The sequence below is a fragment of the Cheilinus undulatus genome, linkage group 14 (assembly GCF_018320785.1).
Source record: "Cheilinus undulatus linkage group 14, ASM1832078v1, whole genome shotgun sequence".
Taxonomy (NCBI): Eukaryota; Metazoa; Chordata; class Actinopteri; order Labriformes; family Labridae; genus Cheilinus; species Cheilinus undulatus.
The window spans coordinates 10253520-10280509 of record NC_054878.1 but is presented as its reverse complement, the minus strand read 5'-3'; the positions used below and the strand labels follow the sequence as shown (position 1 = coordinate 10280509).

The 26990-nt window shown below is 40.6% G+C and overlaps 1 protein-coding gene across 5 annotated transcripts in view; it reads left to right on the top strand.

Moving 5' to 3' along the window:
• Positions 1-26990, top strand: part of disp1 (dispatched homolog 1 (Drosophila)) — a 105263-nt gene that overhangs the window by 12044 nt on the left and 66229 nt on the right. For 3 of the 5 annotated variants that reach the window (XM_041805031.1, XM_041805032.1, XM_041805035.1), the window contains exon 3: positions 20799-20875. The gene's annotated coding sequence lies outside the window, so the exon portion shown is untranslated. Of the gene's footprint in view, positions 1-6050; positions 6133-17551; positions 17657-20798; positions 20876-26990 lie in introns of all 5 variants that reach the window. The other 2 variants (XM_041805034.1, XM_041805033.1) reach the window with 2 other exon arrangements.

The window sequence follows — 26990 nt, the reverse complement described above, 5'->3', positions numbered from 1 at the left end:
CTGGGGCCTGACCCTGGAGCTACAGGGCCTTGTCCAGTCATATTTGGCTCATCTTCCACCCAATCAGGGACTGACTTGCTATGCAAAAAAGAGTTTTTAATAAATGGACAGCCTGTTGAGGCAACAGAGGGGTGACATCACCATCACAAGGTATGGGCTTTAGAGGATATCAGCCTATAAAGTTTATATATTTGTAAGATGACCAACCAGTAAGGCTGGCTACACACTTAGAAATTTTAACCCCCAAATTTTGACCAGATTCACCCCCTGCAGTGATTGGGGGGGGGGGGGGGTCATGTCACTAAGTGTCATTGTCATATTGGTTTCCTGTCATATTGTTTTGAGGCTCCTCGCAACTGACTGTGTGATATTTTTACTGCTCCCTATTGCGTCATATACTCCCTAATCTGATTCTTAAAAATTCAACATTCTTGATAGTTGCCTCATAATTGATTATTTTTTCAGTCAACAACATTAAAATGATTGGACACATCAGATAAACCAAAGCTGGGTATTTCCCACAGCATCACAATACGAGACATATCAGGGTACAGAGGCTATGTTACATATTGCATAAAACACATTAAAGTTACTACAGCAGCTGTTTTTTGTAGAGAGTGGCAGCAAAGGGATAATTTAAATGGTTGATGGATCCTACGCTTTGAGACACAAGATATCAGATCCTCAGAGAACTAAACTGAAATGCCCTTTTTAAAACCACTGAGCTTGAGTAAATGCAAATACAGCATTTACCTCAGTGGTTTGTGTTGCTGCCTTTGGTAGAGAAGATTGGGGGTTCAAACCATGCAAGGTGACTAGTGTGGGTCCTTAACGCCAAGAGCATCTGTCCTGAACGTATGTCGCCTTGGTTAAAAGCGTCTGCTAAATGACATTTTAACCACTTTAACCATTCATGTTTTTAAACTTTAAACAGCCCTCTCTTTTGTCTGTCCTGCTTACAACAAGCCCACTTGTACTTGCAAGAACATCTTTTTGCTTTAGACCTACATAAAACGTCATAACAGCTGACTAGCAGGATTAAAAACCATGTCTCACTCTCCTTGACAGCTGCCTGAAGCCTTCATCAGCCACACTGGGCAGCTTAAGTCTGTGCAAATAAAGCATAAATGTGCTTCTTGTAGTCATTTGATCCCATTCAAAAGTTAAGGTAAATCTTAACTTCACAGCATCATTCAGTGGCAGTGCTGGAATGAACAGCACCCAGTGCCAAGCCTTGCTGTTGTGGCTAACTGCTAATTAGCCTGGTGTTGTGTAGTTGAAGATCAGTGTTGCTGCAGAGTTTTACCTTGTTTTTTTTGCAAAGCTTGTGTGTTACATAGCTCCTGTTACTTAAGATTTAAACACCCGCACTAAATAGTGTGTTTTAAGGAGTGAAGTTTTAGTTCTGAACTAAGTTTTAATATTGGTATAGGCTAAAATGGATTCATAAATATTGCCATATTGGATATCAGCAGAAAACCAACAACGTGCATCCTTAATTCCCACTAAAATACAGAAATCTTTTGTATAAGGGAGTTCTTGCCAAGACAGCAGAACAAAAAGCTCCACTTGTATCATACCATCAGAAAATTGGATACCTGCTGATATTTGCCTTTTTTAGCTAATATATGCCGATACTGATATCAGGCCAATTATGTCATGAATCCCTACAAATAAGCAGTGATCAGCAGTAAAACGTGCATAAATCTGTCAAATGATCCTTAATTTCTGTTTTAAAATCTGACAAACTAATTCAATGCTTGATTTTAAGCTGACTCTGAAGATTGGACCAAGGTTGTTGATATCAGGAGCCTGTACTGTTACTCTCAGGGTCCTGATTTAATGAACTGAAACTGCACTAATGTGTGAAATGCACCTCTTGAGAGAGAAGAATCATGAGGACCATTTTTATTTAAGTGAGAACCCTAGAATGGGGTTAGGCTCAGCCTTCACATGGTTTCATAAACTGATAATTCCCATTATGGTCAAAAATGCAGAAATGTATGTAATAATTTGTGTGCAAAGCATTGTGTTTAAGTCTAATTTGTTTTACAGCTTTGCAGCTGCTTGATGATGAATTAGGGAATGTTTTTTGCATTGTGCCTTTAAAGGGTAGAGGGCATACATGAAAGTCATGTCATGAAGTGTCATTGTCATTGTCATTGAGGGGAAAGCCTCTCAATTACTGAAGCAGGCCAAACAATCTGTTTTATTGGGGGGCGTTGTTCATCTCTGAGCCATCTCAGCTGATGTAATCTCACCGATAGTCATGTCCACATGGTCCAGGATCTGATGAGAAGGGCGTGGGAAGTTGATGAATTGGCAGATTGCTGTTATTGTAAATTGACCTTTATACCTTCCCCTTGGATTCACAAATTATCAGATAGAAAAAATAGATGCAGAGTTGACAAAAACATGATTAGTATATTCAGTAATGGTGTATAGGATGTATGTGTCTGTATGCATAAAGAGAGGGAAGGGAACAAAGAGCTTTACTGTTTTGTCAGTCACCTAACTGTTAAAACACAAACATTTCTGCCAGCTCTGTTCTGGTTTCCAGCTCTGTCTCTCACTTTCTTTGACTCCCACCTACTTCCTATTTCTCACACTATAGAGCGGATATAGTAAAGGTGCTCTGAAGTCAGCCCATTAGTGTTGAATAGTTGAAAGGGCTTGCCCCCTTAGGAACCAGTGAGAGCCAGTGTTGAGCAATGCTGGACATATGGAATATGTAACTCAACACTGAGTCTCAGGGGCTCCCAACATTTGCCTCTGATTTCCAGCAGACTCTGTTTCATCACTCAACACAGTTGATCAGTTTTCCTCACAAAAAAAGATCAAGTTAAAGGTCATTAAACTAGATTTTAAACAAATATTATGCAGGATTTTTGCATAATTACAGGCACAATTGTAATGTATAAAATCTTTAGTGCTCATATATAAGTGTACACAGACAAAAACAGACACTGACAACTAAAAAGATGACAGAAAAAAACTGAACAACTGAAAAAAATGCTAACAAAACTCGGCAATGACAGACACATCAGCAAAACACTGAATATCTCAAGCATCTAGAGTTTTGAATATCGACACAAACAAAATCCAGCTTTAGAGGGTACACTCAAACTTATAGGACCAGTTGCCTCTTACGGTGCTGAAACATGATTGTTCCCTCTCCCCAGTTGCCCTCTGGCCGGCCCTGACATCGCTCCAAGCTCAACCAGGCATGAGCATAGAGATGCCTTGTGACATGTCAGTATGACACACAGAGTTTACAAGACACACGGTGTCAAAGTCAGCGCGAGACACAAGACAGTAACTTTACTTATCTTGTGGTTTATTTTTGCATCATTTTGGCCAAATTCAGCTCTCCAACACTCTGCCAATGTTTAAAATGAAGGGTGCATGTTAATAGCTAGTACCAGCATCCATACCAATATTTATGCAATTTGTATTGTAAATAACAGCATGTCTTTCTTATACATGAATAAACCTGTTACTATTTTTATGACTATATTTGATCAGATAAACTACATGGACAAAAGTATTAGGCCACACCTGTTATTAATTGAATTCAGGTGTATCAAGCAGACCTGTTACCACAGGTGTATACCTAGCCCCTAGCCATGCAGTCTCCTTTTACAAACACTTGTGATATGTCGTGTTGAAGATCAGTGACTTCAAGCGTGTTGCTGTGATGGATGCCACCTTTGCAGTAAGATGGTTCGAGAAATTTCATCCCTGCTGGATATCCCACAGCCAACTGTAAGTGATATGGAACAACAGCAACTCGGCCCCGAAGCAGAAGACCACGTAAATCACAGAGCAGGGTCAACAACTGCTAAGGTGCATGGTATGTAAAAGTCACCAACACTCTGCTGATTCCATAGATGAAGAGTTTTGAACTTCCACTGGCATTAATGTGAGCACAAAAGCTATGCAGTGGGAGCTTCATGGAATGGGTTTACATGGTCGTGCAGCTGCATGCAAGCCTCACATCACCAATAATATGATAGTATTAATGGTAGTGGTATGGGGCTGTTTTTCAGGGTTTGAGCTTGGCCCCTTATCTCCAGGCCAATCGTAGTGCTACAGCATTCGAAGATATTTTAGACAATGCTATGCTTCCAGCTTTGTGACGACAGTTTGAGGAAAGCGCTTTTCTATTCCAGCATGACTGTGCCCCCATCTGCACCCTGCAGTTTTGATGTTAAGCATGCTTGGACACATTATGGATTGCCTGGTATGAGTGCGCCTCATACCAGTGTGCCTCTCCTGTCCCTACACCTTAGTTTGTCCCATTTATTTGAGAAAGGTGTCGCTGCCATTTCAAACATTAATATTGTGTTTTATCTATAAGTAAGAATGATTTACCTTTTGGTTCAGCTAGGCTACCTAAAATATAAATGCCTGAGGTTGACAGAGGAGGCTTTGCATTCTGTAACAATTTACCTGTGCTATTCTGGATCCCCAGAATGAAAAGACTCAGATTTTAAGGCATGTTTTGCTCAATAAAATGCATAGGATTTTGTTGGACTTTGGTCCAGAAGTCTTATATTTTAGGGAATACCTCCTGATCCTTACATCTCCAGTATTCTTGAGTTTGTGCCAGCTTCATTGAGCCTTGATTGGAGTCTGTTAGATTCTTTTCAAGAACTTAAGTAGAACATGTGATACTGCCAGCATTGAGATTTTGGGTAACACTGGGACAGAAATATTTAATGTCTTGTCTGTTGGACTTTGAATATATCATTAGACTGTCCGAAGGTACGTCTTATTTTTGGAGTGAACACAGCTGCTCCTCACACCATGCACCATTGCCTCTCTCTAAGCTGATGGACAGAACAAGTCCAAATTCCCCTCATACTTTACAGTGAATTTCACCACATCGCCTAATCTTCACTGACAATCTCCTGACTAGTCCAGTGTGCTCACTTTGTGGAGTAGTTGACCCCATGGTCAAGTTATTAACTCATGCAGGTGAAGGAAAACAGTAAGAGAGTGTCTAATCACCCTATTAACCATCCATAGGGGCAAATAGTGAGAGAAAGAGGTCTTAAAATCAAGTATTTAAAAGATCAACAAGTCCCCTGTGTACTTTTACTGTGTAAGTTTCAGAAACACTGTGATGAAGTGTTTTGGAATCTGCAGACCTTCTTTCTTCTTCACAGTTTTCTTTCTCAAAGTCTCTTTGTTCTGAAAATGTCACTGTTTGAATGACCTTCTCTGGGAAACTTTGTCATTACTGAATGTGCTTTTACAATGTCTGCATTATCCAGCTGAACCTTTTGAGTCCCACTGTTCAGTTTTCTTACACTGTTGAGACCAATAATAGCTGAAAAAAATGCCCTGACAGAGGCGAGAAGCAACTTGGATGGAAAACTGGGCCGTAAAGATCATAGATGGAGAACTTGCTTTTTCAAACCTCTACATAGCCAAAGTTTTTCCTCTGCCAGCCTCTTTTATAGTGTTTTATCTAAACATTAAATAGCAGCAGCTTCTAATTGACTTATCTTTTTACTTCTTCTTTGTGGAGCTCATTGGCTACCATTAAAATTACCTGCTGGATTATTTAATCTGTAATGATGCATGCTTTTTTGTTTTTTGATTGGCGTTTGTTATAGAAATCGGGTGCCATCTGAAATATGTATCCCGCTCTCTCTGTGTCTTTCTGCTCCTCCTCTGTTATATTCTCCTTAAAGTACTCCAGGAGTCTGAAACCTTAATTCAATAAGAGTTAAATTGGAAAAATGTGTTAAGGTTAGGCATATTTTGAGCTTGGCAGCCAGACAGACATTCTAAGAGTGCATTTCATATTCCCCCTTTTTAACTTTAACGGCCCTCTTCATTTTTCTCCCTCTGTGTGCCGTAAATAGTCCCAGGGTTGCATCTGCTTTGTTGCCTTAAAAGCAATTAAAGCGCTGTTCATTAGACTGACACAGACCAGAGAGGGTTTAACAGGGTGAAGATAGGGAGGAACACAGAGAGCAGTCTTGGATCTGGACCAATGCCTCTGACCCTAGAGGGCCTGTTGTTTTTTCTCACTACAGCACTACGGCAGAAGATGAATAGGTACAGATGGAGTGATGAAGAAATGGATGGAGGAGAAATGGAGGAGAGCTGTAGCAAAGGGTCAGTCTAATCCATTTCTCTAGTTTCACTTGATGAATACCTTTTTTGCAGCTTGAGACAATTTCTGCCAAACCATGCAATGGTCCATCTTATCCTTCCTCACTGTCTAACTCCATCTCCTTTTCATTTTTCTTTTTTTGCCTCCGTGTCTTCTCTGCCTTTGACCTCCCTCTAATGCACAGATGTGGCCTGGGGCCAAATTTTGCCTGTGAAACAGTTAAATCCAGCCTGCAAGATGATCTGATATTTCTGTTAAAACTGGCCCATCAGTCTGAGGTCTGCAGATTTCCTCCAGTATAAAAATGTAAACTTATCCTTGATGATTTAGGATATCCTTGTTAAGTCACAAAATCTGAAAAAGTAAGGGAAAAAAATATTTAGATGAGAAATCAGGAATGTGGGAAGAGAAATTAATTTGTGTTTTAATTTTCGTATTTTCCATTTAGCATCCCACAGTTAGGACTCAAACTTAGGATTCTGACTTTTAATTTCATGCGTTGAGCATTTAAATTCATAACTTTGACTTTTCATATAATATTTTGAGCTTTAAGATTCATAATTCTAAATTTTAAGTGATATTTTGACCTGTTTAACCAATTATTTTGTATTTTACCTCACATTTTTAATTCTAGACTTTGACTTCATAATCCTATAGTTTGACCTTTTAGACTCACAATTTAAAATTTTGAATCATATTTTGACTTTTAATTTCATGATTACAAATTTTATTTTGTATTTTGACCTTTTAAACTCATGATTTTGACTTATTTCTAATTGCCTTCAAAAAAACATTATTTTTCAATTTCAATTTCATGTTTGACCTTTTTTGAACTAATAAATGTAGACTGTGAGCCTTTAAACTTATATTTTTAACTTTTTTAAAATGTCAAACTTATGTATCATCAGTGCTAAGTTTTATATATAAAACTTAGCACTGATGATAAACAATATTATACTATATATATATATATATATATATATATATATATATATATATATATATATATATATTTATAGATTTATAGACTTATAGATTTTATTACTGGTGAAACAAGAGTGACAGTTTCTGGTTAAAAAGGTGACCCTGTTACTCCCTCAGGTTAGTCCTGAATCCAGAATCCAGCCCCTGCTCCCTGCTGTGACTGAGATTGACACCCCTTTTCTAATGTATCTCATCTTGCATTGTCCTTTCTTCTTTCAGTCAAAGTTGGAGGAGAGCAGTCTCTGCTTTTGTAGAATTTAAGAGTTGGTTGAGTGATTTAACTTTATCCAATTCAATTTAGCTCAGGGCGGTATGGACGGAAATTTAAGTCACTACATTGTTGTTTTTTGTCATTGTGGTATATTGTAGTAATAAAGGTATAATGCATTTAAATGCATATTCAGGTGCTAATAACCCCTTCCCACGCTCCTAAAACAAGCCTACGATGACTGATAAACTCCTGCCTGTGCACAAAAGAATGTGTTTTTACAGTTCTCTTACTCTGGAAGTGAACTTAATAAAAGACAGTCGTGCTCTGCTAGACTAAAACAAGTGAATTTGTGCCTTTTATGTGGACTGGTGGGGAGTTGGGTTGAAGTGGTACTGAAATGCAGCACTGAAAGCTATGTTTGGATTCGGTTTGGTATCAGACGTGGTGCCACGTTGGTACCGGATTTCGGTACTTATCTCTATGTGAGGCAGCTTAAATTTTATGTAAAAAGCTGCCTCAAAACTTCCACCTGGTATAGATGTTTTTAGGGGTAAAAGAACAGGAAATTATTTCATGATGCTAAATTAAGACTCGATGAGAAGTGCTGTGTTATTAATGTTCCAGTTTAATGCCTCTGACACTTTAGATGTAGAAATACTGACTCTCTCTCACAACCCAAAAAAGTTCATGTAGGTCTGGTCTACGTCAGCTGTCAGCAGTACTCTGTTAGGTCAAACCTGAGCAGTGCCATCCACTCTGTTACCATAAGCAGCACAGGTTTATTGACATCTGGAGACTCTACAGTTCGACCTGCTGCTATATTTGGGGGTCCTAATTGTGATTTGTGGAGTATTTGTCTCTGGGGTCAGACACATTCTCATTTATTGACTGACTGCTTAATGTTGGGACCAAAACATGTTCTGGATCAGGGATGTTTTAGAGACGTTGTGTTGAGCGTGATTTACGACTCATAAGCCCTTTCTGATTACTGACGGTACTTTTTGTAGATGATTTTTAGTTGGAGGAGATTTGGAAACAGTTTTGATAAAAGAGTGCTGATTACATCAACTAAACAAAAACATAAGCTGCTAGAGATTTGAATTCTTCAGTATATTAGGATTCGATTCTGATTGATGTTTGATTAAAAAATGATTCCTGATTTACAACACATTCCCTACATGTTATGATGCTGCTTTTTGCAGCATCTCCACACACTCAGTGAGAGCAGAACCATGAATAGAATCCCTGACTTTGGGGGCATTTTTTGGCTGACCTCTGAGGTCAGCCCTACAGATAGTTATGTCTGTGTCTGAGTAACTTACTGAGTGAGGAATCCTACTTTCAGAGTCATACCATACAGAGCTGGGTTTGCTTGTACTGAAGGCTGTCGGTTATGACTGCCTTCACTGTATAACTAGAGCCATACATACAGAGTTGAACGATCAGCGGGGTTTATTGTACTGACAGCCCTTTAATGGCTGCCTCCACTGCTGGAAATACCTCAGATATAGCTTTAGCATTGCGTCCTTTTTACTAGAACTGCACCACATTTCTGTATGACATAAAGAATAAAAACAACCCTATAAGCTTTCATGTTGGGAAAGATGTTTCAACTCTTCTGCTGACCTGCTTTGGCATGACTATGTGATAGTGAAGGGGGAAAGAGTTACTTGTGTATATATAAGGCCTGCTAGTGGAGCAGTTAGCTTAAAATTAGCCCTAGCGGCACTTTTGTCAGAAATGGACAGCATTCCTTTATTAAAGCAAGTGCAGAGAGCAACACTGAAAGCTCTTCTGTCGTCCTGCTTCAGTAGACTATGTGATAGTTACGGGAAAGGGTTAGTTGTTGAGAATAGTTGTGTACAAGGCCTGCTAGTGGAGTGCTTAGTTTGGACTTAGCTACAGCAGTGGTTTTGTATGAACTGGACAACGTCTCTTCATTAAAACGCACAAATCCAGCCTGTGGTTCTTTGCCGCATGTCTCTCCCCACTCTCATTCCATTTCCGACTCTATCCACTGTCCTCCTCTGTCCAATAAAGGCCATGAAAAGCCCAAAAAATATATCTTAAAAAAATGCACAGAATAAAGGGAGGATATTTCCTTCTCACTGTTTTGCCAACATTAGCACTTTGCTTCACTAGACGTATCTGTGTTGTGGCCACATGTTTCCGCGTAGCCAATCCGATACGCTAAAAGAAAATCAGGAGGGGAGGGGGGTAGATGTTGCTCAGGGCTACATGTACCATTAAGTCTCCACACAGACAGAGAGGGAGAGAAAATGTAGCCATGTACATTTAAGTAACAATAACTTCCATAAAAATAAGGACGGTACCTGGTTGTGTAACATTATGCAAAATGTAGTTATTCTTTTGTTTTATGGTTTATTCATGCCCCATGCTCCATTTACAGTTTGATTTATTAGAAGTCGGTGCCAACTGCTGCCAAACTGCACCGATTCCTGTCAATCAGAAAGCTCCAAACAGGAAGTCAAAGGTGTAGAGTGTCCGGTACTTTCAAAATACAACACAATGCATAGACCGCTGATCATAAATCATCACTATATCAACATAACGTCTCATCCTGCAGCAAGAGTAGAGGGTCACTGGGAGGTCAGTGGGTCACAGAGCTACAACAGCAACATTGACGAGGAAAAGTTCACTTTTGAGGTAAAAAGCCACAGAATTTTACATAAAACTACATCCTTTTAGCAAATATTAACACTAATTAACACGTGTCTCAAGCTGATCAGGGCTGTTCGACATGACACAGCTTCCAATGTGTGAGCCTGCTCACCTTCGGATGGAGCAAAACCGTGGGACTCGGGAACGCAGTGCAGCCATTGTATGTGGAAATTGCGGGTTAGTATGTCAGACAAAGCCATGTAAATACTGAGAGCTAGCGCTGCTAATGCTAACAGTGCAGCCCCACACCTCCTGCTGCATCTGCAAACCAAAGAAAGTGGAGATGGAAAATACAAGGAGCGGTTTTTTAATGCTCTAACTCTCTGCTAATGAAAATGCACTAAAATATTGATATTTGGTTATTTTGAATCGATATAGAATCATGGAAATTGATACTTCTTTTCCCTCAGCACCTCTAAAAGCCCTGAACAGTCCTTGAATTCAGTCTAAGGACTGGGGCTCTTTTATCCACACATGGGCCTTGTTATTTTGTCTTTCCAGAGTACTAAACCATAATACACTTAATATAGTCAAACTTTTCGTAATAACATAATGACAGGGAGTTATTTCTCCTGATTCTCATTTATCCTCCAGTTATGGCGTGCTGTTGAATACCATCTTTCATGCTCACTTTCCCTCTCATTCTCTGTCATCACAACTCCTCTCTTATTATAGAAACAGAGATAGTTTTGTTTTTGTAAAAATCACTTAGGCTTAAATCAAACTGTCAAAGCTCGGAGGTCACAACAACTTCCCCTTTGGGGTTTGATTTAAGTGGCACTCAGGGCTGCTACTGTAGCTAATCACAAGGATTTATAGAGTGCATCACCACAGGGCCAGAGAAACAAGGAATGTTTGCTGGCACCCTGCTGCAGGTGTTAAAAACCTCTTTCTTTGGTCCGCTCTTTCTTTCCTCTTGTCCATTATAGCTGCTGATGGAAGGCAGCTGGAAGACCTTGCTTGTTCTCTGCTTGTTGGCTAAAAAGGGGGATCTGTTGGAGGAACAAAATGCTCGCAGTGCCCTCCTCCTCCTCAGCTAGTCCTCCATGTCAAGCTTTCATAATTACATTGATCTTGAAGGGGCCTTTTTACGACCTGCTGATGCATTCAGTCACATTCAGTGAGGCCCTTTTTAAAGAGTTACTCTGTTATGCATATTCTAAGTTCACATCCCACTCTCATGTTTCTGGTAATTGGGAGTTTTCACATGGTCCTGTATGAGAGGAATAAAGGATGGAGGAAAGGGAGGGAGGACACAAATGAGGGGGAGGGAGCGATGCAGATGGACCGAGAGGGGGAGGTTGCACAATTGAGAGAGAGAGGGACTGTCAGAAACTCCAGAGGCATATATTACAAGATCCAGATGTTGTAACCCCACAACATGAACCCAGTCCAAGCAAACTCATGTCTATTGTACATAACCTGAGGATGGATTACACTGTGGAAGGCATTACAGCACTCTTGGATAACACTTATGTTCACACCATTGTCCACTGTGCCTCTCTGTTTTGTTTTTCAGGCTAAATACAGGAAGTCATTATTAGGCTCGGCCTTATCCGAGGAAACATATCTACTCCCCCTCCCCCCTACCCTCTTTGAATTTCCACCAAGTCACGTCTTTGGTCTTGTTTGAATGAATGCAACAGCAGGCCAGTGCTAATGAGCCTGCTGTGATCTAAGAGCAATGTTATCTACCCTCATTCAGTCTGCTCTGTGCCATATGCTGAACACTAAACCTGCAGATAGAAGACATTTTTCATGTTAAACCTAAGAGGGATTATTTTAGGAATTCACCTCTTCCACTCGTCTTTTTCCTCCTCCTAATCCCCCCTGTCTTCGTCCCCATCCTCCTGTTCACAAAGTAGCTTCTGGCATGAGAGGTCAGCGTTGTGTTACCGCAGGATGACCTTTGGTAATGAGAAGGCAGGCGCTAGAGGGTGACCTGGAAGAGCTTTGTCCGCCTATCCTGGGAACACAAACAGTGGCAGTGCTAAGGCACACAGGAACAGCTGCAGGGCTGCAGGCTTGTGTGCTCTGGACTGCTTTGTCGCCTATTTGTCATTTCTCTGGAAAAATAGAAATACAAATGAAAGACAAATCTCCTTGACTGGTTGTCTTCAGAATGCCTTCCTAAAGCCTGGCACTTGCTATAAGATTTTAAAATCTTAACTGATTTTGAAAGTGTAAAAGACCTCACACATGATGACAAGTAATGACACATTTTACAGTTTTGTTCTTACAGTGCGTAGTGTGCAATTAGATGATCAAAAAACAGTGCATGACACACTAACAGTTCAGTTTAGTGATGTGTCAATGATCTGACTCTATGTCATAGCTTTTATATGAGAACAATGGAAATTGGCTCTCATTTGAGTAAACTCCATAGAGAGCTGCATAACCATGGCGACTATAGACATGTTTTTGTTGTTTTTGATAAGAAAAGAACTCACTGTTGTTTTTTGTTCATCTTTTAACAGAGAAATGTCGTCAAGTTCTGATAAAACTTACGCTTTAGCAGCATCCGCACTAATGTCTTCCGCCATAACGGCACCAGCCTCTTGTTGTTGCTTGCTTACTTCACAACTCCGCTGCGCCTGAAAATACTGCCCCTCAACTCTGATTGGTCCTGTCACTTTCTAACCGGGCCTAAATGGTTCAGACAGGAACTTTGCAAGATGGATTTGCCAGTGAGAAACTCGGAAATGGGCTGAACTGAGCAAATCATGGCCAGAGTTTTGAAGGTGCACCTGTACATGAACAGATACCGAGCAGTGCTACTTCTTTATCATCTTCGAGCACACCATTTCTATTTCCATGCAAAATAGCCTCTTTATTGTTGTCAAAGTCTCCAGTGTGCCTCACCGCACTGTTTGAGAACCACTGCAGTAGACCATACAAGTAATGCAAATGGGTCTTACTTCTTTTAGGGATGCACACAATAATATCTGCATGATGTAACACCAAACTATTATCTGTTAATATAGTGGGTTTACCCACTTAATGTTCTTTAATTTGTGGCAATAACTTGCCCCACATATATGTCAAATCACATTTATGCGAGTGCCCACCAGAAATGAGAGGGGAGAGTCTGCCTTCTCCCACACCTTACATTTCAGTCAGTGGTCAACAAACATGGCTGAGCTTGACTACATTGAGAGGATTGCTGTGACAAAGCGACAGACAAAAGTTTTCAGAACTTACCAGGCAATCTGACCTCCTCACTAACTTTCCTCCTTTTTATTATTTTTATTCCTGTGCTGGTAGAACAGGCATGTTGTGCCATATAGCTCAGGGTAGCCACAGACACATTTTTCTCTTTCATTTTCCAATTAAGTGCTGCTTCTATACTTCACACAGACCTTCCAGTGGAGTGAAAGATGATACAGGGCAAAAAAGTTCAACAGTTTGGCTTAAACAGACGCCCAGCTCTGTATTTAACTCACAGATCCACACATGAAATAATTCACGGAAAAAAGTCAGTTTCTTTGCTTACAAGAATTTAAGTTTGACAGCTATCAGCCAAGCTGTGTTTTCTGGAAGCTGTTATTTTCCCAGCATCCCTTGCAGTCATGACCAAAACTCAGTGATTCTTGTCCATTGCACTCAAAAACACACACACACACACACAGACCCACACCCACACCCACCCACACACACACCCACACCCACCCCCACACACCCACACACACACACACACACAAATTTACTTATGTCTTAAAATTAGTAGAATTTACAGACAATTTCTAAGTAGTGCTAGGGCAATCTAGTTCACTGCAGTTAAAAAGTGAAGTGCATATAAAATCTGGGCTTACAGTGTGATGCCACCATGTAAAGAAATTAAAGAACACATGAGAAACAAAGTCATTTACATGTATCAGTCTGAAAAGGGTTGCAAAGCCATTTCTAAGACTTTTTGAGTCATGGTGAGAGCTATTATCCACAAATAAAGAAAACTTGGAACAGTGGTGAACCATATTAGAAATGGTTGACCTACCAAAATGACTCCCGACAGTGCATCATCGGCTCATCCAGGAGGTCACAAAAGAACCTAGAACAACATCTAAAGATCTACAGGCCTCAAGTGACTCAGTTAAAGTCAGTGTTCATGATTCAAGGATTTGGCAAAACATGCATCTTGATGATCCCCAAGACTTTTGGGAAAATATTCTGTGGACTGAAGAGACAAAAATTGAATTTTCTGGAAGATGTACATCCTGTTACTCTGGTGTAAAACTACAACAGCATTTCATCAAAAGAACATCGTACCCCCGGTCAAACATGGTGGTGGTAGTTTGATAGTCTGGGCTCTTTTGTTGCTTCTGTGTCTGGACTGCTTGTCATAACTGATGGAACCATGAATTCTTCTCTATACCAGACAATCCTGAAGGAGAATGTACAGCCATCAGTTGTGCGCTTGGGTTATGCAGCAGGACAATAATGAAACACACCAGTAAGTCCACCTCTGAAGGGCTTTGAAAAATAAAATGAGGCCATTCATGCTGGAAAAACCAATGGGGCTGAATTTAAACAGTTTTTTTTTCATGTAGGGCCAGGTAGGTTTGGATGTGTTTCCCTTAATATATGATTATATCACAGATTTCCTTTAAATATGAGGACATAATTTTGAGGCTCTAGTGCCCACCTGTAGGGCCAAGGTGCATAGTTTGATTACACATTCTCCCTTTTGCTTTCTTAGTTCCCAGTCTCTTTGTGTCCCCTGGCTTACCCGCCTTTTTCTTATTTTGTGTCTACCTTTTATTAGACATTGTGATTAATGAGAAGCCAGCTGTGTTGTGATAGGTGAAATACTGTAACTTCTCTTGTCTGTATTTAGTGAAACATTTCTGTCAGACTTCGGGGAATAATCCACCCACAAAAGAATGAGGTGACAGGAGTGTATGTGGGTGGAAGCACACTTGCCTGTGCATGTGGGCATTCATTTGGGTTTTCTCCCACTAAGAGTCTGGTCAAAGTATTTTTAACGCCTGTAAAGTCAGTTCAGTCTAGCTACTGTTACAGTTTGTTCAGGAATTAAAAGTTTGGACTGACTTAATTCCAAAGTTCATCCATCCTTTTTAAGCCCAGCTACCTCACCCTGTGATCTCTGCTTTGGTACACATTACCGCTGCCTTGCTGTTTCCTTTCTAGGCCTCTTTTGAATGTCACTGCTTTCATCACTTTAGATTTCCTATGTTGATATCCCTGTGTCATCTGATACAGTTTCTTTTTTTCCATCTACCTTTTAAACCAACTGGTCTCTAATGAGCTCCAGGGTGACTTTCAGAAGCAATTTGCATATCCAGCATTAAATCAAACAGCTGTAAAGGAACACAGGTGCAGAGAGGAGTGGGTAGATGCTTCTTGGCTGCCATCCGAACATAACAAAGATTTCTTAACTTCTAGGACAGCCTCTTAACTTTAATTTATGGATTTTTGGAGTACTTGCAATAAAGGGCACCCTTCAATGTACTTGAAATTAAATGTAGCATTTTGCTAAACTATGACATCATGTGATATCATCGACTAACCAGTGGATAAAAGGCCATAAAGAAAGGAAGTTTGAGAACAGGTAATTCCTGGCATTGATCCCCTGTTTGAAAAGAAAAGTTTTTCTCAAGGTTAATTTAGTATGAGCTGATCCCATCACAGAGAGTACTCTTTTTTTTCACACTTGTCATTGTCTGCTTGAAAGAGATGCGGTTTAGAGGCATTGATCCCATAGGAGAAAATGATCATTGCAGATGGAGTTTTTGAGGCTCTCTGCGTCAGAAAATATAGTAAAACCCTCTCAAACACGGCAGTACTTCTCTTTAAAAGATCCAGTTTTCTACAAGGTTACAGGTTTGCTGATGATGCCAGGTTTTGCACAATTTGGATGAGGTTGAGTCATACTCATAGGGTGGGCCAAACAACGGAGCTGTGATTTACACTGTCCCCTCATAGCAGAATGGTTCCTGGTTCAAATCCCCGTCAGACAGCACCTTATATGTTTTCCTCGTGCCTTCATTGGTTCTCTCCGGGTACTCCAGTTTCTTTTCACAGACCCAAAAACATGCTCTTTAGGTTTAGGGGTGACTCTACATTGTCTGCAGATGTGAATTATTGGGGCGACTGACTTTTTTCTGTATATGCCAGCCTTATAATTGACTGGTGACCAGTTATGGGTGTACCCTGCCTCTCACCCAATGACAGCTGGGAGTTGCTCCAGCTGGTCCACAACCGGGTAAGCAGTGTTGATAATAAATGGATTCTCCTTTGAGGCTTTTCCACCATGACTTTTGCACGCACTGATCCCAACCAAGCTGTGCTAATTTACTTTTCCATCACCAGTTTGCCTGTGCCAGGCTACACCACGATGCGGCCAGAGTAGCCCTGTTCTAGAGCAGGGCCCAAGTGTGCCCTCCTTACAGGGGTTCATTATTATTTGGGGACGCCTCACAGGCGTGTTTAAGTAGCCACCACTACACCAAAAGAAGTATTACCAAAAGAAGAAGAATCTTTGAAGTAGAACCAATGGGTGCCACTTCCTCTGGTGGAAGTACAACCATTTAACGTTATTGACTCGATTCATCATCAGCTCTGGACATGCCCTCAAACAGTTAGAGCCAAGCTGCTTACTGCAATGGAAATGTACAAATAGGGACTTCTGTTTTTTTTTTTTTTTTTTTTTCTTTTTTTTAAGATTTATTTTTGGGCCTTTTTGTGCCTTTATTAGATAGAGGAGGACAGTGGATAGAACCAGAAACAGGGAAGAGAGTGGGGAGAGACATGCGATTGGAACTCGGGCCACCCCCGTACATAGTGTGCGCCTTAAACCACTCAACCATCTGCACCCCCCAATAGGGACTTCTATTGACCCAGTAATATGTTTTTGTACCGTGTTAAATCTCCTCAAATTTCACACATTTAGTCAATTATTTGGGGTTGTTAATCCATTTTTTTATGAAATGAATAGGTAGAACTTCAACCAGCTCATCTTACTGGTCAATTTACTTTCCTTTCTATTCACTTATCTGCACGCATGTCCGCCCTTTAACTGTAACCCTTAAATTCCTCATACTCTGTCGTGCACATGGATCCACATGAAGCACACTTGTGGAGCGACATCTGTAGTCAGTCTGTGCAGTTTCACAGCCTACCCCAGTCTTTCTCTGGCATGTCCCAGAACAACACTCCCCTTTGCTCTGCATGAGGAATGTGTTAGGTTTATTCTCTGCACCGGCCACTGCAAAACTGTGTCCATCCACATAAAGCAGATTCATCCAGACAGGTGGAAGAAGGTGCAAAGCATCCAGTTAAGTTCAGTTTACACCACAATGCACAAACTCCTGACTGTAAATTTGATCACTGTTGCAACATTACATCCCATCCTGTGGCACAGACCACCAGTCATCAGTTGGTCTGAGGCAACACGCCATAGACAAACTTTACTTTTACTGCTTAACCATGACAGAAGCAACAAAACCTGGTATACTATCAAAGTGAACAGCAAATTACTTTCAGAAAGGCAGCTCTCCTATAATCTTGTGATCTCTTGTCTCCAGCTGTTCAGGGCTGCACTTCACGGTGCATCACTCCAGAAATGCATCTAGTGAGAAAGAGCATGCTCAAAGAGAAGTTCTGCATGCTCAGGACCTGGCACAAGCAGGGTATGTGGAATTTAAGGGTGATACACTCAGCATGTTGTCCCAACCTGCATCATTCTGAAACATAATTTCAAAGGTGTTTTGCTCTCATGACTGTTTAACAACAGTTTGCAAACTTACTGCTTAATAACACGCCCTTGCTAGGCTGATTGATTGGCCAAATTCCATGTCTTTCATCAGGCAGATCCATCTTACAAAGATCCAGTTTGATACCGTTGTTCCCAGCTAGTTAACTGACTGAACCAATAAGTGTCACTGGAGGAGAAAGAGGTGGTGGCTGCAAGTGGAACACCTGGCTCCACTGTCAGTGAAGAACTGTTTGTCAAGCTTGCGTTTGGCAGTTTACTCTGAGGGGAAAAAACTGAAATGTTGGCATAAGAAGCATCAGTTCTTACATTCATTATCACACCTCAAGCTGTGTATTTACTGTTGGGCCGGCAGACTTCTCTCGCCCTCTCTTTCTCTCTCATATTTGTGTTATATCATATATGTATGGACAGAAAAACGTTGCTCCACTCCCAGCAGTTGCAGCCAATCAAAATATGCACTAAAGTGCAAAGGCTCATTCATTGCTGCTTGCAGCTTTAATGGCTATTCATTATAATGAACTGTAAATAACAAACTGTGCATAATGAAGGGTATTACTCGTAAAGCCAACATACCTCTCAACATAGAAACCTCAGTGTATTACCATTCTCCTGGCCACTGGCATACCTGGAGCTAGAGACAGAGAAATAACTGAGCTTTGGTGCAGCCTTGTCTGTCTAGAGATGGCTCCCCCTTAGAGGAAATGAGTCTATGATACACAGGCATTGCTCAAATTCCTCTACTTGTGTCATCGCTGCAAAAGCAAATAGTGGCTTAGGGGAAGGATTGTGCCACTGAATCAACAGATTGTTTGTGTCTTAACAGGCTCAAAGGGAACATTTTCAGAATTGTGGAAAGGTAGGAATTTGGGAGTAGCCCCCTTTAGTATAAGCTTATTATTGAGAAGCCAGTGACTTGAGTTTTTATTCAGCTGATTTCTTTGAATAGTGATGCTTTTAAAGTTTAGTGGCTCTGGCTTTACACTCAGAGGTTTGAATCAAGGTCTGATTTATTAGAATCCTGGATTTGAAACCCCACAAACTGCAGCATATGTGTTGGACTGGCTTTGTTCTACAAATGACCATTAATTAGTTAATTAGGGTCTGTCTTGGTCTTTTATCGAGTTGAAAAAGTCAGCATGGATGTTAGAACCATCGAAATCAACTACATAACATGCTTGGCATTTAAATAATTCCATAGAGGAATTCAGGAGAAGAATAAACTCTGTGAAAGCGGTGAATCAGACATTTGGTGAAGAGAGCTATTTAGAAAGGTTGGAGAAGAAGAGGATTAATATTAAAGAGCTTTAAAGCATCACATGTCTGATGTGTCAGAAGACATACATGGATCATGCCTGTCAGTGGAGACAGGACACAGAACTTGTTCATGTTGGAGCTGCACAGACTCGGCTAAGAGAGCACACAGAAGTGATAGCTTGACAACCAAAAGGCTCTTTTAGTGACACAGTGGAATGGATTTGTGCAACACAATCATCACCTCTGTAAATGCATGCATTGTGCTTTGGTGCTCACATAAGGCATAGCCGATGCTGCTGTTAGCAGGCAGAGTGATACGTGACAGACAACAGCTCAGTCTGTGTAGTCATCGGCATTGTTCACTCCGACACAGAAAGTAGTCTAATAAAGAGCCAAATGTCACCGGTTTGTGTCAGTATAATTAACCTGAAGCACAGGTGTTTTATTTCTTCTCTAAGTTGAATCTCTGTAATAACAGCAACATGCAGCAAGTGTCCACACTTTTCAAAGTGTCTCTGTCAGCCTGTCTGGGGTTCAGCACAAGCTGAGCTGTACTGGGTAGACTTGGTTTGTCTGGTTAGCTCAGCACTGCAGCACTTCATCTTATGACATCTTTAACAACTAAGGTGTGCACTAGCTTGTTTTAAGTCCATGATGATTCAAAGAAGCAGACTGTGTCATTAAACAAGGTAATAGAAACAACTTTTCAACAAGTTAATCACAATAAAAGTCTGTACTTGTTGTTTTGCTTGAGTGCTTTTATTGTGAATGCCTACCTCTGGAAATGTGGTGCACCAGTAGAAGCTCAACACATGTCTGAAACTACAGGTGCAGTTACAAAGAGGTGAACACAGACAGGCTTATGACAACTTTATTTCTGTGATCCTGAGTTTCTGAGTTGAGTATACCAGGCCTGTTTTTAGGGGGACCAGAATGCATTTAAATGTATTATCTTTTTAGAATGCTGACAAAAATTTGTCATAAGGGAGGCGGTGGTAGTGGTTTCTCTTGAGGAAGCTCTGTTACATCTGTGTATGTAGCATTATATTTTTCCAGTTTAAATAACTTGCTTACACTTGCCCTGTTCCAGACTAGGGTGCTGGGTAAAACTTTGGCCCATTATGTTGGCTGAAATTGGCCTTCTGACCTGAGGTCGTTACTCAAAATTGGCTAAAAGTCCCGCCTCTCCTCATCTGTCCATATTTCAACCCCCTCTGTGGCTACCACTCTCTTCATCTTCTCCTTATCCACACACACCTTGGTAATTGGTGATGTGGACCATATGTGGAGTTTGAATGGCCTTCTGTTCTGTAGAGCCATTAGACATGCTCAAGGACATATCATAGCCTTTATTTGGCTACCTGTACCTGACTGGAATGGCGACAAGGGCACTGGTTTAAGGCCTGCTTGTTTGTTGTAATCCCCTCCTCACCGTACCCATCAAATCAGCACCTTTAGCATCCCCTCCACTTGAACTGTTCACTCTACTGTGAGAGGGTTGTTTTGTCTCTGTGTGTAATTTTCACCCTTTAGTGACCGCCTCAAACCTTATTAACAGACCGGAGGGAGCCGGCAGTTGTGTGACCTTTCAGCAAGAGGGTCCCTGTGTTTAAAGAGAAGGGTAGAGAACAGACTTGTAAGATTATAGCATACCTGTTTCTAAATCAGGGTTTTGTTTTTGTTTATCATCAATTTATCAGCCATCACTTGCTTTCCCAGCCTTTATTGAAATTGTTGTGATTCTCAAATAACCATGATAATAGCAAAGATGATTGAATATGAATTTCTTTTTTCTTTCACAGATTTGCCATGCTTCTGTGAGGAGAAGGATATTTGGATGTATGTCTCCACACTGGCATGGTTTATCATCGTCTTACAGGTAAGATTTATCACATTTAATTTGCATATCAGCCATTTTTTTACTTCCCTCTTCAAACAGCTAGCAGGTTTTCATAACGTCACACAAGTTTAGTGAGATCTTGGTCCTAGCCAGATCAATATCCATTTTCTACCATTGGTTCTGCTGTATAGGGACCCAGGAGTATACATATGTAAAGGTTTCTCAGGGCTCCATACAGAAACTAGTCTTCCAAGAAGACAGCACAGGTTCAAATCCGACTCTCTCTCCCTGATTTCCTATCCACTGCCCTGTCCTCTCCAGAAGCCCCCCCCCCCCCCCCTTAAAATATGAAGATTTTTTTTCTCTCAAAAATGTATTCTGGACCTTTCACAAAATTATTTATTGAAAAAAATAAATTTTTTGGTACAGTGCATTTGCACTGCCATCTGGCCTTATGTGTAGCTTTATGATCTATTTGACAGAGATGTAGGAGCAGTGTTGAACTTGTCATTCAAAAGGGGTAGTTTTGTTAAGATACATACTAAGATTATTACAGTTTTAGTTTTATTTACCTCTCTTCATGGAACTAAATGGCTTCTGTGACCCACTGCTGTGCGTGTTTCCACCGGGCCTCTAAAGTCCTGAGAAGATTATGCAGAGCAGGCATACTGAAACAGGATATTGCAATTTTCTGATATCTGATATCTGATATGCTGATATTTACAAATTCAATTTAACCAGTTTTGTCCAGACCTAAAAATTCAGTTCTTGTAACGCACCATAAAGTTTAAAGAATGAGGATGACCCAGGAAGGTCTGCTGGTCCTGTCTAAAACTCTTCAAACTTATTCATATATATGGCTGGATATTATAATGGATATTAAAAGCTGATTTGAGTCTACGTTTAAAGCAGATACATCAGTTGTGAATATCAGCAAAGATTTTCATATCTGCAGATTCTGCTTTCATGTCAGTAATAAATAACATTTCATGTTTTGTGATATCAGATCATTTACAAATAAAGACTTAAATGCAAATAATCTAATGTTTGACAGACCAAATTTAACTATCAGGGTTTTTTTGGAGGGCAAAACTGTATTTTTAGTTTTCATCCATCCATTATCTACCCTAGGTATCCCATTTGGGGTTGCTGAGGGACCCAGTCCCAGCCAACATTGGGCAAAAAGATGGGGTGCACCCTGGACTGCTAACCAGCCAATCATAGGGCTGACATGCAGAGACAAACAACCAGGCATACCCACACTCACACCTATGGGCAGTTAAGAGTCATCCTCTAACTTAACAAGCACTTCTTTGGACCTGTGGGAGGAAGCTGGAGTACCTGAAGAAAACCCACGCATGCACTAAGAGAACAGAATCAGAAAGGCCATGACTTGGATTCAAACAGGAACCTCTTGTGAGGCAACACCAGTAACCCATGCACTGCCATGCAGCCTGTTGTTAAAATCAGTGAGTAATAATGTTCGATAAATCGGGATCACCATATCAGTCAAATAATTGCGATTTTCATTTTTGCCATAATCTAACAGCCCTAATGTCCGATATTGTGCATTCCTACCCCAGATTTAGATGTAGACCCTGAGTCCTGCTGTTAAAAGGCACAGAGTTCCTCAAAGGGTTCCTAGTTCCTGGGGAAAGTTCTTACTATTTAAGAACCTTAAGTGACCTGTTCTTGGATATCAGTGATAAAGACAGTTTGTACTGAATTTACCTGCTTTCACCAAGACATAGAGGTCATTAGATTAATATTTTCATGTCAGCATCAATTTATAAAGAATCGTTGATCACAAAGTCATTATAAAATCTGTCCTTAGTATGGACTACTCTTACAAACAGAAGTCACTATCCAGTAATCAGTTTCTCATTAAAAACTATACAGCCTACTATTATAAACCACACAGGAGAGTTAGCTACTGATCACTACAGCAGCCATTTCTAGTCCTTTCCCTTTCCTCTGTGCCTCTGTCTGGCAAGTCCAAACAAGCCGTGTGTAAAAGGTGAGGATGTTTGTTCTTCACCTCGCTACAACTGGGTCAGTGAGCAAGGTAAAGGTGTTTACCTACGGCTCACAGCTCACAGTACCAGAACTTTAAAGATGGATTCAAACTCATAATAAGACGTTATCTTGTGTGCAGGAACACAAGTCTCTCAACCACAACATTTTACGAAGCAATACTGGAAAACTTCCAACTTACCTCTATAGCCTTCTTAAGTCCAGTTTTACTGGGCCCTGTTACAATCCTCGGATGTGATGATCTTCCATTTACCCCAAGTTTTCATACACATGATGAAAATGGCTTTTTTAGATGGTTATTATAATACAGATATGACTTGGAATAAGCATCATAACAACTTAAAATTATAGACCCTGATATCACTGAGCAGATTTAAAAGAATATGGTGACAGAGGCATGTAGTTGTTTTTTTATGTAAAAGACTTTTTTGTCTAACTGGGACTTCTTCAACAATATTAATGTTGTGATAAGTTTGAAATTCAATTCTGCTTGCATAGATGAGTCAGGTTAGGGTAATTTGATGGTTTGTGGGTACAGTTGATATCCACAGCTGATGGTGAATGACTATTCATAAGCACTGCAGCACAGCTTGCATGCTCAGATGATCTAGACAAGCAAACACAAAGACACATTCACTCCTTTAATCCGTCGTTCTGGAACCTTCTGCCCTGGCCTGTTGAAACGCTTTCATGTCAGTCAGCCAAAAAGTCTTTTTGTTATGAACAAAGACTGTATCAAAGGATGGACGTCATCACAGCTCCCTTAAGTGAAGCTGGAACATTCTGAGCTCCCCTAGTGTCAGGCTGCAGCACCCGCCTCCTCTGTTTTAAAAGACAAGACAATGTCCAAGCTGTATAATCAAAATACCCAAAGGCTGGCCACACCCTGGACAGTTTTAAGCCTAATTTTTGACCAAATTTGGTTAACAGAAGGGTGTGATCTCTTCTGTGCAACCCTCGGCCTCAAAAGATTCTCACAAAGGCAGTCTATCAGCACCCATTGCTGGGGTATTCTGGCTTCACTTTCGCACAGTGCAGACAGCTGGGACCTATGTCCATACAGTAAATGGTAGCTACTCAGCAGGTTTGGATGCCAGCCTGTCCTTGCTCTTTATTTCTTTATACTGCCATCTTGTCATGTTTATTTGAAGGAAAAACACAGTGCAGTTAGTTTTATTCATATGAGTAGTGTGCCATTATATCATGTTCACTTTTATAAATGTTCATACATGCCAATGCATGAAGACAGTATTATATAATGTGTGCCTATTGTCATATACTATTGTGAGTTATCATTGTGGGTGTGCCTTTTAGATCATGGATTTACTTGAAGAAGAACCTGAATGGAGCAGATGTGGCTGCTTTACAACATGGGCAGTGTCTGTTGTTGATTCTGTTTGACTCGAGGTTTAAAAGCATTAATAAGGTGAACATGTTTTCAGCAAACAACTGATCCCAGCTGAATAATGTCTGCAAACTACTCTACTCTTGTCTGCTTGTCTGTGCCACTAGTTGTATTTCAGACTGTTTCATACATCAAAGATGTATTCATCTAGGAAAACCCAAGGTAAGGTCTTTGGGTAGGGCAGGACCTTTCTAAAATAATTCAGATGGTTATTGGATAATTGTTTCACCTGTCACATTCACGTTGGACTAATCAGAACAAAAAAACGTGACATTGTAGGTGTGCATTGCTACCAAAGAGCTGAACGATATAACCCGAGCTCAACAAGTTAATCTCTTGTCAAAGCAGGTGTGGAGAAAAGAAAATCTGTCTTTCCACTAGAGTTGTTTCAATTCTGATACCAGTCCGATACTGCTGAAAATATGTTAGTGCTATAAATGAGAAATGAAGTCTTCCTTGCTGCTTGAAAACACTGTACACATTGTTTGCCATTTGTGAAGAAGACGTTGTCAATAACAAGAAATAACATGAATATTAAAGGTTAAATAAATTTTGAAGCATAAATCGTAGCCTCTTACTTGCTAAGCTAGCCATTGTGCTATTCCTTTGTTGCTATCCATGCCTTTATAGCCCTTATGAGAGCATTACTAGCCAGCCTGGAACTCAGATGACTTTTTTGGGGACATTCAAAATAAAATCCACACTAGTAAATCCAATATTGATGGTCTTTTTATCCTTATAAACAAAATAAATTCCAGATTTTTGGATCATTTATTGCTGCTAGTTTGAATGCTAATGACCATATTGTTTTCGTAGAAAGTTTTGTGAGGGCTGACTAACAATAGCAGGCAGTTTCCTTGTCACGTCATGTTGTGTCAGACTGTGCATGCCTACATGCAGATCATTATGGAGATGGCCTGAATGGCATATGATAGAGGGGGAGAGCTAGGTCCTCTGTATCATTTTTATTTTCGATGTTTAGCAGTAAAACTAATTATAAATAGCAGGAAAAACAACTATTAGTGTCACAGAGAGGCTGCCAGTTTTCCACAGCACATTTGGTCCGGAAAGTTTACACCGGCATCAGATCAGTACTCAGTATCAACTGATACCCAACACCTTCTTATCAGAATCAGTATCAGGAAGATAAAAATGGTATTGGAATATCTTCATTTTCCACCAAGGAAACTTGTAATGCAGTTCTTTGCTCTTCTGTTGATAAAGAAATGTCCAGTGCCGATGAAACTGCTCCTGGAGCTGCATCAACGCTATTCTCTTCACCTGCCACCATTGTTTACATGCTTGCAGTAGCTTCAACTAAGGCCCCGTCCACACGGAGATGAAAACGATATATTGCTGTTTCGTTTTGGAAAAGTTTTCCATAAACATGGAATCATTTCAGGAAATATCCGGGTGAGCACGGAACTGATGAAAACACTGTAGTGCATATGCCAAGACTGTGTGTGGTGCTGTAATGCTGCCACGGACATTTGCCAAACGAGAGAAGAGAATCACAGACAACTGACACAAACTTTCTTCTAGTTGCCCTTCTGGTTGTTCTCCGCGTTGGATTTAAGAACATATAGTGTATGTGTTTCCCAGTGGTGGTAAAGAAGCATCAGATTTTGCTATAAAATAACAAGCTCAGTAGCTTCTGCAGCATGAACACAACCCTGTATTCAGCCATTGTTGTTTTGGTTGGACCCATGCAGGCGTGGTAAGAGAGCTACGCTGTGTGTGACATAATCGTTTCAAGAAAGATACAGATAGCTGCCCACACGGTGACGAAACGGTAGTTGTTTACGGATTTATGCACTCTTGGACCGTTTTCAAAAAGTATTGTTTACAGTCACCCAAAATGCTGTTTCTGTGTGGATGAAATGCCAATCTGACAAAAAACTTTTACGTATATGCCTGAATTAGTTTCCATGTGGACGGGGCCTAAGCCACACCTGTAGCCTCCACCTCATTCTCCTCAAATGAAGCTCAATGATCCAGTTAGTCTCTGACCTAAAACAAGAACATCGGCTCTGCAAGACTGATCTGCCTGATGCCAAACATTGAATCAATCCTTCAGGTTTGCAAAGTCACTGTGTTCCAAACAGGAGGCCTTTATGTTAGCATGGGATCTTCAAGTTAGTGATATCCTTTGTTTTGGCTGCCAATCTAAATACACTGTGCGTGGTGCTCTTCCATTTACCAGTCCATTTGGGAGCTTGGATTTCAAGTATCAGTCCACACGTGTTTGGATTGATACATATTTGCACTGTACCAAAGGTCTTGTACTGAAATGGTGTAGAACAAATACTTGTACCTTTACACCTACGCTACTCAATACTTGAGACTTGGCTGATGTGTTACTAGTAAAACGAAAGAATAAAAAAGTGAAAGAAATGTAAAGAGTTCCTGTTTAATTCTAATATTTTTTGCTAGCTGACTCAAACAGGTCTGCCTCTAACCACTGATCCTCCTCATCCTCCCTCCCTGAGCCTCATAAGCAGCTGTGTTGACTGTCTCCTACATGGGAACCCTTGATTACTGACTGACTGTACATTTGGTCTGAGCCTGGCACTCGGCTCATTGTTCCTCCCCCCTCCAACAGACTCCACCAGCCTAACTTTGATCGTGGAAAGTTGTAAATGACTCCAAGGCCTCAGGTTATCCACCAGGCTTTATTAGCCTAATGAGTGTTTCAGGGATGTTTATCTATGCAAC